The following is a 13192-nucleotide window of genomic DNA, read 5'->3' as shown; positions in this document are numbered from 1 at the left end:
AGGGCCTGACTGAGACTAAACTATGTACAATGTGATATTTTCTGTGGCAGAACAAGGTAAATAGAAAAAATATGCATGTGATGTTCCCATAGGACATGATACTGTACACGTTGCCCTTGCTATATTTGATATATATTTGACAATCTAAAGTTTAGTAAGACACGATTCCTCTCAAACTCATGAAACACAACCAGCAGATTTAGGCTTTATCTAGCCTCTGAGCCCACCTAGTTTGATGTTAGTGGTTGGCGTGTGGTGTGGATCTGCAATGAGATGTTTATCTGATCCCTCGCTCGACCATGGTGTGGGCTTGTTAGCTCTCCTAGCACAGCTGCTAACGTAGCCAGAGTCTGTCAGTAACAGCTTATACAGATCTGTCTCTCTCTGGCCTGGCCCTTCACACGCTAGCCCTCCCTCCACAAGGGCCACACCACCAGGGCCTATAGGAGAATAAAGAGAGGGAAATGATTGATACCCATTCTAAACGCTTTAGCTGTCTGTTATCACTCACCCTGTTATGACGCTGCCCTCATTCAACACTGAGGATTTTTTCTTCTCTCGAGAGGCTAAATCGTATCCCTGATCTCCCCCTCTCTCTGCACTTTACAGCAGCCTCACCTACAGTACAGCGCCGCTGCCTTCTTGGCAGCAGTTTCACCCCTTCCCCCTTTTTCTTTCTGTCTAAACACGAAAGAGGAGCCAAACACTGTACTCACGCAGAGGGCTTGCACGAGATGCACCGCTTAACCGCCGTACCACAGTGCCCCTCCAGCATCCCCTGCTACCCTCCACCTCTCCACCCCATTCTGGTTTCCTTCAGGTCGGGCAGAGGAGGACCTGTTTCTCCATATGACTGGATTAAACAAGAAAGCCCTGGAACCCTCTGCGCTGAAAGACTAATTGGCTTCTAAGATGCAACTGTAATAAAAAAATGGAATGCTGTTGTGTCAGTCAAGTGTATTTTTATACTTGTCACCTTTTCACCTTTGCAAACAGCCAGGAGTCAGTCAGTCAGTCAGTCTCTCTCTCTCTCTCTCTCTCTCCAATGGGTTTTCAATTCCTTCTCTTTCTCTCTCTGTCTCTCCTACTCAATACCAATGGCTAGGTGTCCTTCGGCTGACTCAGTATGAATCTAGAGAAGATATTAGTCATCTTACCTGGAGAAGTCTGTCATCCAGTAAAGCCGACACAAGACCATAACCTACTTTTTTTTAAACGAATCTCTTCATCAAGGACCACACACATGCAGCGACAGAATCCTAACACTTTGCATGGTGCAATGCTATCCCTTCAATCAACACCCTTTGGATACACCTACTCATTCAATGGTTTTTCTCTATTTTCACTATTTTCTACATTGCAAAATAATAGTAAAGACGTCAAAACTATGAAATAACAAAAATGGAATCATGTAGTAACCAAAAGTGTTAAACAAATCCAAATATATTTTAGACTTTAGATTCTTCAAAGTAGCCACACTTTGTCTTGATGACAGCTTTGCATTCTCTCAAACAGCTTCATGAGGTAGCCAAATGGAATGCTTTTCCAACAGTCTTGAAGGAGTTCCCACATATGCTGAGCACTTGTTGGCAGCTTTTTCTTCACTCTGCGGTCCAACTCATCCCAAACCATCTCAATTGGCTTGAGGTCGGGAGGTTGTGGAGGCCAGGTCATCTGATGCAGCACCCCATCACTCTCCTTATTGGTTAAATAGCCCTTAAACAGCCTGGAGGTGTGTTGGGTCATTGTCCTGTTGAAAAACAAATGATAGTCCCACTCAGCGCAAATCAGATGGGATGGCGTATTGCTGCAGAATGCTGTGGTAGCCATGCTGGTTAAGTGTGCCTTGAATTCTAAATATATCACCGACAGTGTCACCAGCAAAGCACCCCCACACCATCACACCTCTCAAATTTGTCAAAGGACCATGAAGGCCTGATTCACGCAGTCTCCTCTGAACAGCATGTTGAGATGTGTGAGGTGCAAACTGAGGTGCAGTTAGTTGCCGATTTCTGAGGCTGGTAACTCTAATGAACTTATCCTCTGCAGCAGAGGTAATTCTTGGTCTTCCTTTCCTGTGGCGGTCCTCATGAGAGCCAGTTTCATCATAGCGCTTGATGGTTTTTGCGACTCCACTGGAAGAACCTATCAAAGTTCTTGAAATGTTCCTGATTGACTGACCGTCATGTCTTAAACTAATGATGGACTGTTGTTTCTCTTTGCTTATTTGAGCTGTTCTTGCCATAATATGGACTTCGTCTTTTACCAAATAGAGCTATCTTCTGTATACCACCTGTACCTTGTCACAACACAACTGATTGGCTCAAACGCATTAAGAAGGAAAGCAATTCTACAAATTAACTTTTAACAAGGCACACCTGTTAATTGAAATGCATTCCAGGTGACTACCTCATGAAGCTGGTTGAGAGAATGCCAAAAGTGTGCAAAGCTGTCATCAAGGTAAAGGGTGGCTACTTTGAAGAATCTCAAATATAAATTATATTTTCATTTGTTTCACACTTTTTTGGTTACTACGTGATTCCATAAGTGTTATTTCATAGTTTTGCTGTCTTCACTATTATTCTACAATGAAGAAATAGTCAAAATAAAGAAAAACACTTTAATGAGTAGGTGTGTCAAAAAATTTGACTGGTACTCTACATCGACTACATACTCCTTACTCCTGTTCGTGACCATAAATAATCTTTACAACATGACATCTTCCCCATCCATCACACAGTGGCAGGCTGACGCCTCAAATAACTGATTTCTAATTGCAGACTGACAGCACAGTCAATCGTCAGCGAGCGTTCATTCCTCTGATGTTTAATGAAACCGTTAAAACAAGGGAGGAGTGCTAATCGTTTAGCATTTGACTCCTTGACCCTGTGCGGTGGAGTTTTTATGGACTACGTTGCAGTATTTCTGCAAGGTTAAGCTTTGACTGCTCTCTTTAGACTAGACTACCTTCGAGAGATTTACAGGCACCATGTTCCTCTTCACCGGTAAATAACCTTCTCCCCTTGTTATTTGAAATTGTGGGTTTTGATACATTTCTGTTGCCACCTAGTTGTCACGTGAGGAGACCACATTACCAAAATAGAAACTTCTTCCAGCCAAGAACAGGCAAGGGCATGCTCCCTTTAAAACAGTTTTGTACTTTTCACATGGGAGGGCATGAAAAAACTTGAACTTTGTTCACTGCTATCTTCACATCATTACAATATATGAAAGCATTGTAAAAGCTTTTGTAAGCTGACTTTGCTAGTATTTATATCATAACGTAAGAAAATACAAAGTGGAACACTTGGCTCAAAGACCTCCAGGAGAGGTATTATAAAGATAAAGGTCAGTGCTCGCCTTAAAAAGTGTTCTTATAAACCAATGCTTTTGGTTTTGGAACGCAACGTCATCTAAAAGAACAACAACACCTGTTTCTATATACTGCAAAGATTGTTACAAAATAGGATTCCAAATGCGCACAACACAGTAGGACTGTGACCAATATGAAGAAACAGCCTCTATTGTAAGTCGTTGTTATTACCAAGAGCACACAGACACACGTTTGTGCAAAACCATAAAGCTCCAGTTCAACACGAGGCACTGGAAAGGTGGTTTGAAAACAGTGCTGTCAAAACACTAATTATTGGCTGATGGAATATGCTGGGCTGTACAATGAGGATAAAACGCAGTAGCTGTCATTAAGAACATGAAGGAATGTCTGGAATCACCCTGGAATTCCGAGTTCTATTTTGAGCCTTGCTTTTAGTCGATCTCCACTCAGTGAAGTGATTCAGCGATCTTAATACTCTCAGCCACGTAATCTTCGGGCAAAACATTGGAACATCTCCCCAAATTAGCATCAGCGTGGCGCACGTCAAAAACTTTTTGGGTTGTTCAGAGGGAGAGAGACACAACCTTTTTGAGCTGAAGCTATGCAGACTTACCACTTGGCAGGTATAAGATCCACAGATGAGGATATTTTTAGACAGGGCTGGGCAATTAGCTGAGACAGTTTACATTACTGAAATACTTAGAAGGTCAACGTTTTGAAAGGCTTTTCTAACTTTAACAGATGGTCTAGATGGCCTGTGATAAACAAAACAAACAGAATTTTTTGGAAGAAAACAAGTATTTTACTCCAACATAACTGTGTGACTTGTACAGTTCAATTACAAGATCCATTGACATGAAAATACATTACGTGCTTGCTTATGTCTAATACATTTAGACCTAAGCATGTATTGATATCACACAAGTGTATTAGGCCTTACCACACAATTCCAGACCATTTCCTAACATTGTATAATGGAAAGGAACCAACCTCACTGGGCAATGACCCAGACATACAGTAGCTGGCAAAAAATTAATTGCGGGCCCATTTAAAGCTCATGTTTTATTTCACCATATCCCATATCAGGGCCTGTTTATTCTCAACAAACACATAAATCCATCACTGTATTGTATTAACACTCAAATACATTTGAACCATTTGAATAGTCCAAAACATTTCCTGTATGTTTGTTTGAAGAGCAATCACCATGTCTCAAAGTTTGAAAGCAATGCACCTGTCTGACTGTGATGACCACACTATCTGTAAATATGATAAAACCATTTGTAAAATAGCCACCCGTATGCTAGTTTCAAGCAAACAATACTTTACTCATTCTTTCATTCCCATTGCACTGGTTGGCACAAAGTTCAAATAGTACTACAACTGATCAAGAAAATTCAGGGGTTGATCATATTGACAGAACAAATTACAACACAGCTCTGCCTTTGAAGGATCAGGTTAAGATAAATCATTCTTTCACCGACCATAAATCTTGTCCTCTATACTGTCATCCCCTCCTAATTCATGTGTAAAACCTTCAATCTGCTGAGTACAGTTGTTTATGTTTAGGCCTGCCTGTTGGGTTCTCCAATCCATACCCCAAATGACTAAGGCCCACTTTGTCTTTGGAAACAAACACAAAAACAGAGGGAAGGAATTAGAGGGAAAATATCTGTGACTACTCCTCTTTATATGATTTACTGTTGAACCCTGTCAGAGTAGAGTTTTGCTGTAAACCAAACTAGGTTGTTTATTTGACTGTGGTACTGAATGGTGAGAGGTTTTAGTTGGGGAACGGATACAGGTATTTAATCATGTCTTAACACAGAGTTTTCTATTACAGAATTCAAACCTCCTGACCCAGATATATAAAAAAAATCTGAAACTTTTTACCTGAACATACTGTACGATGATGAAACAACTTCCAGCTAGCTATATGGCTAATCATAATACTGACATTATTCAACAGCGTGATGAATGTTGAGTGTCTGAACTGCACATAAAGTACAGTACATGAATGTGACGTGAACCAGTGTGCGTGCGTGTTTGTTTATACCTGACTGTGGTCATTAACTGGAGGTGTCTTATCTGATCTAAGGCCTGTGGCAAGGCTCCTGAATGTAATCTAACTTCCTCATGAATCTCACAGCACTGATCTTGACACAGGTGAGAGTGAGAAGGAGATTTCTTTGATCTTAGGCCACCACATAGAAAACATCAAATGTTCTTTCTCAAGTTCTTTGGGAGTTCAACAACACCATCCACACATACGCAAACATACAGAAAACTCAGTACCGGGGGTTAATGTTTGTGCTACTGGAGGATTGTCTAAGATGGCCACCGCCACAACCCATCAGTTGCTCATCTACCATTGGTTTGTTTGTTTTTTCGGTAGTCGTTCGGTAGTCATTCCTCGTCGTCTGTGGCACCCAGCCCATGGTCCGTTCCAATGTAGTCGACAGAGGGGGGGAGAGGAAACAGCAGTTCGACATGCTCGTCCTCCTCATACAGCAGCTCCCGAGTGAACTGCAAGCTCCATTTTAAGGAGCTAAGAAGTTAGTTAATGAGGCCCAGGTGTGGCAGATCTGGGCCAATTCTCATCTCCAAGGTAATCATCCAAGGGGGAGGAGTCTACCATCGATCAATTAGAAAACACAAGGTTTTCTGTGTTGCTCCCTTAGTCATGCAAAATTATAATAAGGCACATCAAATATACTGTATATATAATAATGGCGACTGCTTTGGGAGAAATACAGAGGGCAATACGTGACATTTACCCCCCAAAAATGGTGGTAGTCCCATCCACCTAAAATGCTACCGGTCATTCTACAAACACTAAACCAGTCTGTTTGGGGTGCTGGGATCCTGCCGACTATGCCAAGTGTCAAAAACTGGTTTCTTTAATCCCAGGCCAGCACACAGACAAGGTTATACAGGTATGAAAATGTTCTTTATCTTAAGTTCTTGTGTAGTACAAGTTCAACAACACCATTCACCCATATGCGCACACACACACAACAAACTCGGTTCTGGAGATAATGTCCGTGCTGCTGGAGGATTGCCAAATGACTAGCGACTAACAGTCATTCCTCATCGTCCGTTGTCCTCAATCGTCTGTGGCACCCAGCCCATGATCCGGTCCAATTTAGTCGACAGAGGGGGGACAGGAAAACATGTATGAGCAAAGAGCCATTCTGAACAGAAGTGTTCAACCAAACTCACACATATGTGGTTCCCCTCTGGTTGCAAGGTAATTGGCAGAGCGGTGTGACATGGTCCCGTTGATGGTAGCGATGTTATCGTCAGTAGTGGCAGTGGCAACAGCAGTACAACATGGTCTTTCTCCTCCAGCAGAGTAAACTGCAAGTGTAGCAGATGGAGATCTGTGAAACTTAATCCTCAGCCTGAAGTGTCCCGCTTGCGTTGCCTCATTAGCTAGCTTTTGAGATGGTGCAATCGGCTAAGACACTTGAGGGAGGACGGTCACGTGTGCTAGCAAGGCAGAGGTCCAAGTATGGGTTGAATCGGGGGGAAGTGGTACTCGCTAAGCAAGCAGCGTGACAACCTTTACACAAGCTCCATTTTAAAGAGCTCAGGTAGCTCGTTAGTCAATTACGCCCAGGTGTGGCAGATCTGGGCCTATTCTCATCTCCAAGAAAACCAGCCAAGGGGGTGGAGTCTACAATTAGAAACACAAGGAGGGAGAAAAATAGCAAAACTTAATCGTGCAAAATTACAATAAGGCACAACAAATATATATAATAAAGGTCACAGAAAACTTTATATAATTAAATACAAACAAAAAGTCCTGGTCTCCAATTTGGGGAAAATATAAAGGAGGGCAACATGTCACAATAGCAGGAAGAAGAAGCACTGGTTAATCACAGGTTTATTTAATAAATCAAAGAGTCAGACACCATGTGAACGGGGACCACCATGATAAATTGTTGATGATCTCCTTTTGTCGTCATCTTAAACTACAACTCAATCCCACACACCCATACAGAGGCTAACAATTTCATGAACATGGCTATATATATTGACATGGCTATTCATATTGACAACTAGGCTATCACACCAAGTCATCCTGGTTTTCTATACTGGCACTGTTCTACTCTATTCCATCCCTGTGACTTTCACCTGCACTCTGACGTAGGTCCCAATGTGATATCTCATCATTACAGATCTACGTTGGGCTTACCCCTCTGCCATGCTCTCTCCCTCTCTCCAGTCCCACCTGCTGTAGCATGTCAGCCAAGCTATTATTAAGAGGATCAAGACATACAGTGCCTTCAGAAATGATTAATGCCCCTTGACTTATTCCACATTTTGTTGCTGCAGCCTGAATTCAAAATGTATTAATTCTATTTTTTTCAATTTTTGTTTGCTAATTTATTGGAAATGAAATACAGAAATATCTAATTTACATAAGCATACACACCCCTGAGTCAATACTTTGTAGAAACACCTTTGGCAGTGATTTACAGCTGTGAGTCTTTCTGGGTAAGTCTCGAAGAGCTTTCCACACATGGATTGAGCAACATTTGCCCGTTATTCTTTACAAAATTCTTCAAGCTCTGTCTAATTGGTTGTTGATCATAGGCTAGACAGCCATTTTGAGGTAATCATAGATTTACTAAATGAAAATATAAAAGCAACATGTAAAGTGTTTCCATGTTTCATGAGCTGAAACAAAAGATCCCAGAAATGTTCAATACGTAAAAAAAGCTAATTTCTCTTTATATATGGTAGTATGTGCCAGGCGCACGAGCCACTATAATGTGCAGTTTTGTCACACAACACAATGCCACAAATGTCTCAAGTTTTGAAGGAGCGTGCAATTGGCAGGCTCACTGCAGGAATGTCCATCAGATCTGTTACCAGAAAACTGAATGTTAATTTCTCTACCATAAGCCACCAACCGGCCTAACAACCTCAGTCTACGTGTAACCATGTCAGCCCAGGACCTCCACATCCGGTTTCTTCACCTGCGGGATCGTCTGAGATCAGCAACTTCACACAGCCATTGAAGAGGAGAAGGACAACATTCCACAAGCCACAATCAACAGCCTGATCAACTCTATGTGAAGGAGACGTGTCACGCTGCGTGAGACAAATGGTGGTCACACCAGATACTAAATATTTTTTAAGGTATCTATGACCAACAATTGCATATCTGTATTCCCAGTCATGTGAAATCCATATATTAGGGCCTAATTAATTTATTTCAATTGACTGATTTCCTTATATGAACTGTAACTCAGATAAATCTTTGAAATTGTTGCATGGTGCGTTTATGTTTTTATTCAGTATATTTAAGTAAAAACTGTAACTGCCGCTCAGGAACATTTACTGCCTTCTTGGTAAGCAACTCCAGTGTAGACTTGGCCTTGTCTTTTAGGTTATTGTAATGTTGAAATGTGAATTCATCTCTCAGTGTCACGGATCCCTCTGGAACGTTCATCACGCACACCTGTCCCCTATTCCCACTGATTAGTACTTGTATAAGTGTGCCCTTTGGTTTCCCTTGTCTGTCGATTATTGTTCCAATGTCCGTCGTTGGCTTTCGTGTCATTGTGGATTGTGCAGATGATTACGGGTCTCGTCCCGTGTGTTAATCATTGTGCGCGTGTGTTATTTATTCGAGGTACTCCTCGCTCTTTTATTTGGGTTTCAACCCTGTGTTTTTGTTACGTGTTTGTTTGGTCTTTGTCCCCGTGACTTTACATGGCACGCCGTAATTTGGGTTTAATTAAAAAAGCTATTACGCATTCCTGCGCCTGTCTCCCGAATCATTGTTACCAACGTGACAGAATAATTGACCATTAAGGGAGACAGCGGGAATGGCCCGTCTGATGACGCTGCGACTGATCCGTCCGGCGCCGCCGCAACTTCAGCAGCTGCAACTGGGTCGTCCAACGTCGCCACACGGGTCCGTCCGACGATGCATCTTCAGCAGCCACAACTGGCCTGTCCGACGCGTCACAACCAGTCTGTCCGATGCCACTGCTACTGGTCGGTCCGACGACGCAACTTCGGCAGCTGCATCTGGTCCTGATCAACCCGCACTGCGTTCCTGTGATAGTCCTCAAGGCCGGTGTCGTTGAGCTGCTGGTGTGTTTTGGCTTTCGTGCCATTGTGGATTGCGCAGATGATTACGGGTTTTGTCCCATGTGTTATTCATTGTGCGGGTGTGTATTTATTCGAGGTACTGCTTACTCTTTTGTTTGGGTTTCAACCCTGTGTTTTGTGTACGTGTTTGTTTGGTCTTCATCCCCGTGCCCTTACACGGCATGCCGTAATTTGGGGCGTAATAAAAAACTATATAACGCCTTCCTGCGCCTGTCTCCCAAATCATTTTTACCAACGTGACACTCAGTGTCTGATGGAAAGCAGACTGAACCAGGTTTTCCTCTAAGATTTTGCATGTGCTTAGCTCCATTCTGTTTATTTTTTTATCCTGACAAACTCCCCAGTCCTTAAAGATTACAAGCATACCCATAACATGATGCAGCCACCACTATGCTTGAAAATATGGAGAGTGTTGCTTTGGATTTGCCCCAAACATAACACTTTGTATTCAGGACCAAAAGTGAATTGCTTTGCTACACTGTTTGCAGTCTGACTTTAGTGTCTTGTTGCAAATTATGAATGTTTTGGAATATTTTTATTCTGTACAGGCTTCCTTCTTTTCACTCTGTCAATTAGGTTAGTATTGTGGAGTAACTAAAATGATGTTGATCCATCCTCAGTATTCTCCTATCACAGCCATTACACTCTTGTAACTGTTTTAAAGTCGCCATTTGCCTCATGGTGAAATCCCTGGGTGGTTTCCTTCGTCTCCGGCAATTGAGTAAGGAAGGACGCCTGTATCTTTGTGTAACGTGTGCGATGGGAGTCAGGAAGCAAGTTCAGGGAGTGAATAATTTAATAAATAAATGAAACAATACGAAACACGAACAATGCACAGACGGGAAACTGAAACAGAAACACCTGGGGAAGGAACCAAAGGGAGTGACATATATATATATATATACTGCTCAAAAAAATAAAGGGAACACTTAAACAACACAATGTAACTCCAAGTCAATCACACTCTTGTGAAATCAAACTGTCCACTTAGGAAATGTCACATGCTGTTGTGCAAATGGAATAGACAACAGGTGGAAATTATAGGCAATTAGCAAGACACCCCCAATAAAGGAGTGGTTCTGCAGGTGGTGACCACAGACCACTTCTCAGTTCCTATGCTTCCTGGCTGATGATTTGGTCACTTTTGAATGCTGGCGGTGCTTTCACTCTAGTGGTAGCATGACACGGAGTCTACAACCCACACAAGTGGCTCAGGTAGTGCAGCTCATCCAGGATGGCACATCAATGAGGAGCTGTGGCAAGAAGGTTTGCTGTGTCTGTCAGCGTAGTGTCCAGAGCATGGAGGCGCTACCAGGAGACAGGCCAGTACATCAGGAGACGTGGAGGAGGCCGTAGGAGGGCAACAACCCAGCAGCAGAACCGCTACCTCCACCTTTGTGCAAGGAGGAGCAGGAGAAGCACTGCCAGAGCCCTGCAAAATGACCTCCAGCAGGCCACAAATGTGCATGTGTCTGCTCAAATGGTCAGAAACAGACTCCATATGGGTGGTATGAGGGCCCGATGTCCACAGGTGGGGGTTGTGCTTACAGCCCAACACCGTGCAGGACGTTTGGCATTTGCCAGGGAACACCAAGATTGGCAAATTCGCCACTGTCGCCCTGTGCTCTTCACAGATGAAAGCAGGTTCACACTGAGCACACGTGACAGACGTGACAGAGTCTGGAGACGGCGTGGAGAACGTTCTGCTGCCTGCAACATCCTCCAGCATGACCGGTTTGGCGGTGGGTCAGTCATGGTGTGGGGTGGCATTTCTTTGGGGGGCCGCACAGCCCTCTATGTGCTCGCCAGAGGTAGCCTGACTGCCATTAGGTACCGAGATGAGATCCTCAGACCCCTTGTGAGACCATATGCTGGTGCGGTTGGCCCTGGGTTCCTCCTAATGCCAGACAATGCTAGACCTCATGTGGCTGGAGTGTGTCAGCAGTTCCTGCAAGAGGAAGGCATTGATGCTATGGACTGGCCCGTCCGTTCCCCAGACCTGAATCCAATTTAGCACATCTGGGACATCATGTCTCGCTCCATCCACCAACGCCACGTTGCACCACAGACTGTCCAGGAGTTGGCGGATGCTTTAGTCCAGGTCTGGGAGGAGATCCCTCAGGAGACCATCCGCCACCTCATCAGGAGCATGCCCAGGCATTGTAGGGAGGTCATACAGGCACGTGGGGGCCACACACACTACTGAGCCTCATTTTGACTTGTTTTAAGGACATTACATCAAAGTTGGATCAGCCTTTAGTGTGGTTTTCCACTTTAATTTTGAGTGTGACTCCAAATCCAGACCTCCATGGGTTGATAAATTGGATTTCCATTGATTATTTTTGTGTGATTTTGTTGTCAGCACATTCAACTATGTAAAGAAAAAAGTATTTAATAAGATTATTTCATTCATTCAGATCTAGGATGTGTTATTTTAGTGTTCCCTTTATTTTTTTTAGCAGTATATATATATATATATATATATAGGGAAGATAAACCAGGGAGTTGATGGAGTCTAGGTGAGTCTGATGACCTGCTGGTGCGCATAACGATGGTGACAGGTGTGCGCCATAACAAGCAGCCTGGTGACCTAGAGGCCAGGGAGGGAATATACGTGACACTTTGCAGTGACTGGGTGTATTGATACACAATCCAAAGTGTAATAATTTCACCATGCTCAAAGGGATATTCAATATCTGCTTTTTTACTTTTACCCATCTACCAATAGGTGCCCTTCTTTGTGAGGCATTGGAAAACCTCCCTGGTCTTTGTGGTTGAATCTGTGTTTAAAATGCACTGCTCAACTGAGAGACCTTACAGATAATTATATGTGTGGGGTATAGAGATGAGGTAGTCATTCAAAAATAATGTTAAACACTATTATTGCACACAGAGTGAGTCCATACAACTTATTATGTGACTTGTTAAGCACATTTTTGCTACTGAACTTATTCAGGGTTGCCATAACAAAGGGGTTGAATACTTACTGACTTTCAGCTTTTAATTTTTTATTACATTAGTAAACATTTGTAAAAACACAATTCCACTCTGACATTATGGGGCATTGTGTGTAGACCAGTGACACAACTTCTTAATTTAATTAATTTTAAATTCAGGCTGTGTGTTACACAACAAAATGTAGAAAAAGTCAAGGGGTGTGTGAAAACACACATAAACACACAATAACACAATCCATTACATGTGAGGAGGAGAAATCATATATACCACCTGAGCCTTACTCATTGTGTGGTTGGATTACAGAAACCTATAGTCAACACAGCCTCTCTAAAAACAGTGACTTCACCCAGGATTGGGTGTCACAGACAGCACAAACAGATTATCACACTCAATCTGCTCTGAAAACACACGGACACAGACTATGACACACACACACACACACGTTGACATTTTTAGTGCTTCTTCCGTAAACAAAGGGTGGAGGGCCTCGTGTCTGAAAGAAAACATTTGGGCATGTGTTGGTCCTTATGAAGTCAACAAGAAATGGGAGAATTGTATTAATTTGCATAACTCTGCATTCAAATTTGTCTTACTTAAATGCACTGTCTACTTTAAGAGATGGTGGCCAACCAATAAAACTATTGGCACAGGAGGTGTCTGGTGTACTGTTGTTCTAGCGTGCCAACGATACAGGGCACAACAAAGGGCGACCGATGAGTTATCCAGTTTAGTATGACTGCAACGTGACTCCGTGACATGTGGTACGGG

Source organism: Salmo trutta, chromosome 31, assembly GCF_901001165.1.
Source record: "Salmo trutta chromosome 31, fSalTru1.1, whole genome shotgun sequence".
Lineage (NCBI taxonomy): Eukaryota > Metazoa > Chordata > Actinopteri > Salmoniformes > Salmonidae > Salmo > Salmo trutta.
This window is presented reverse-complemented; position numbering follows the sequence as displayed.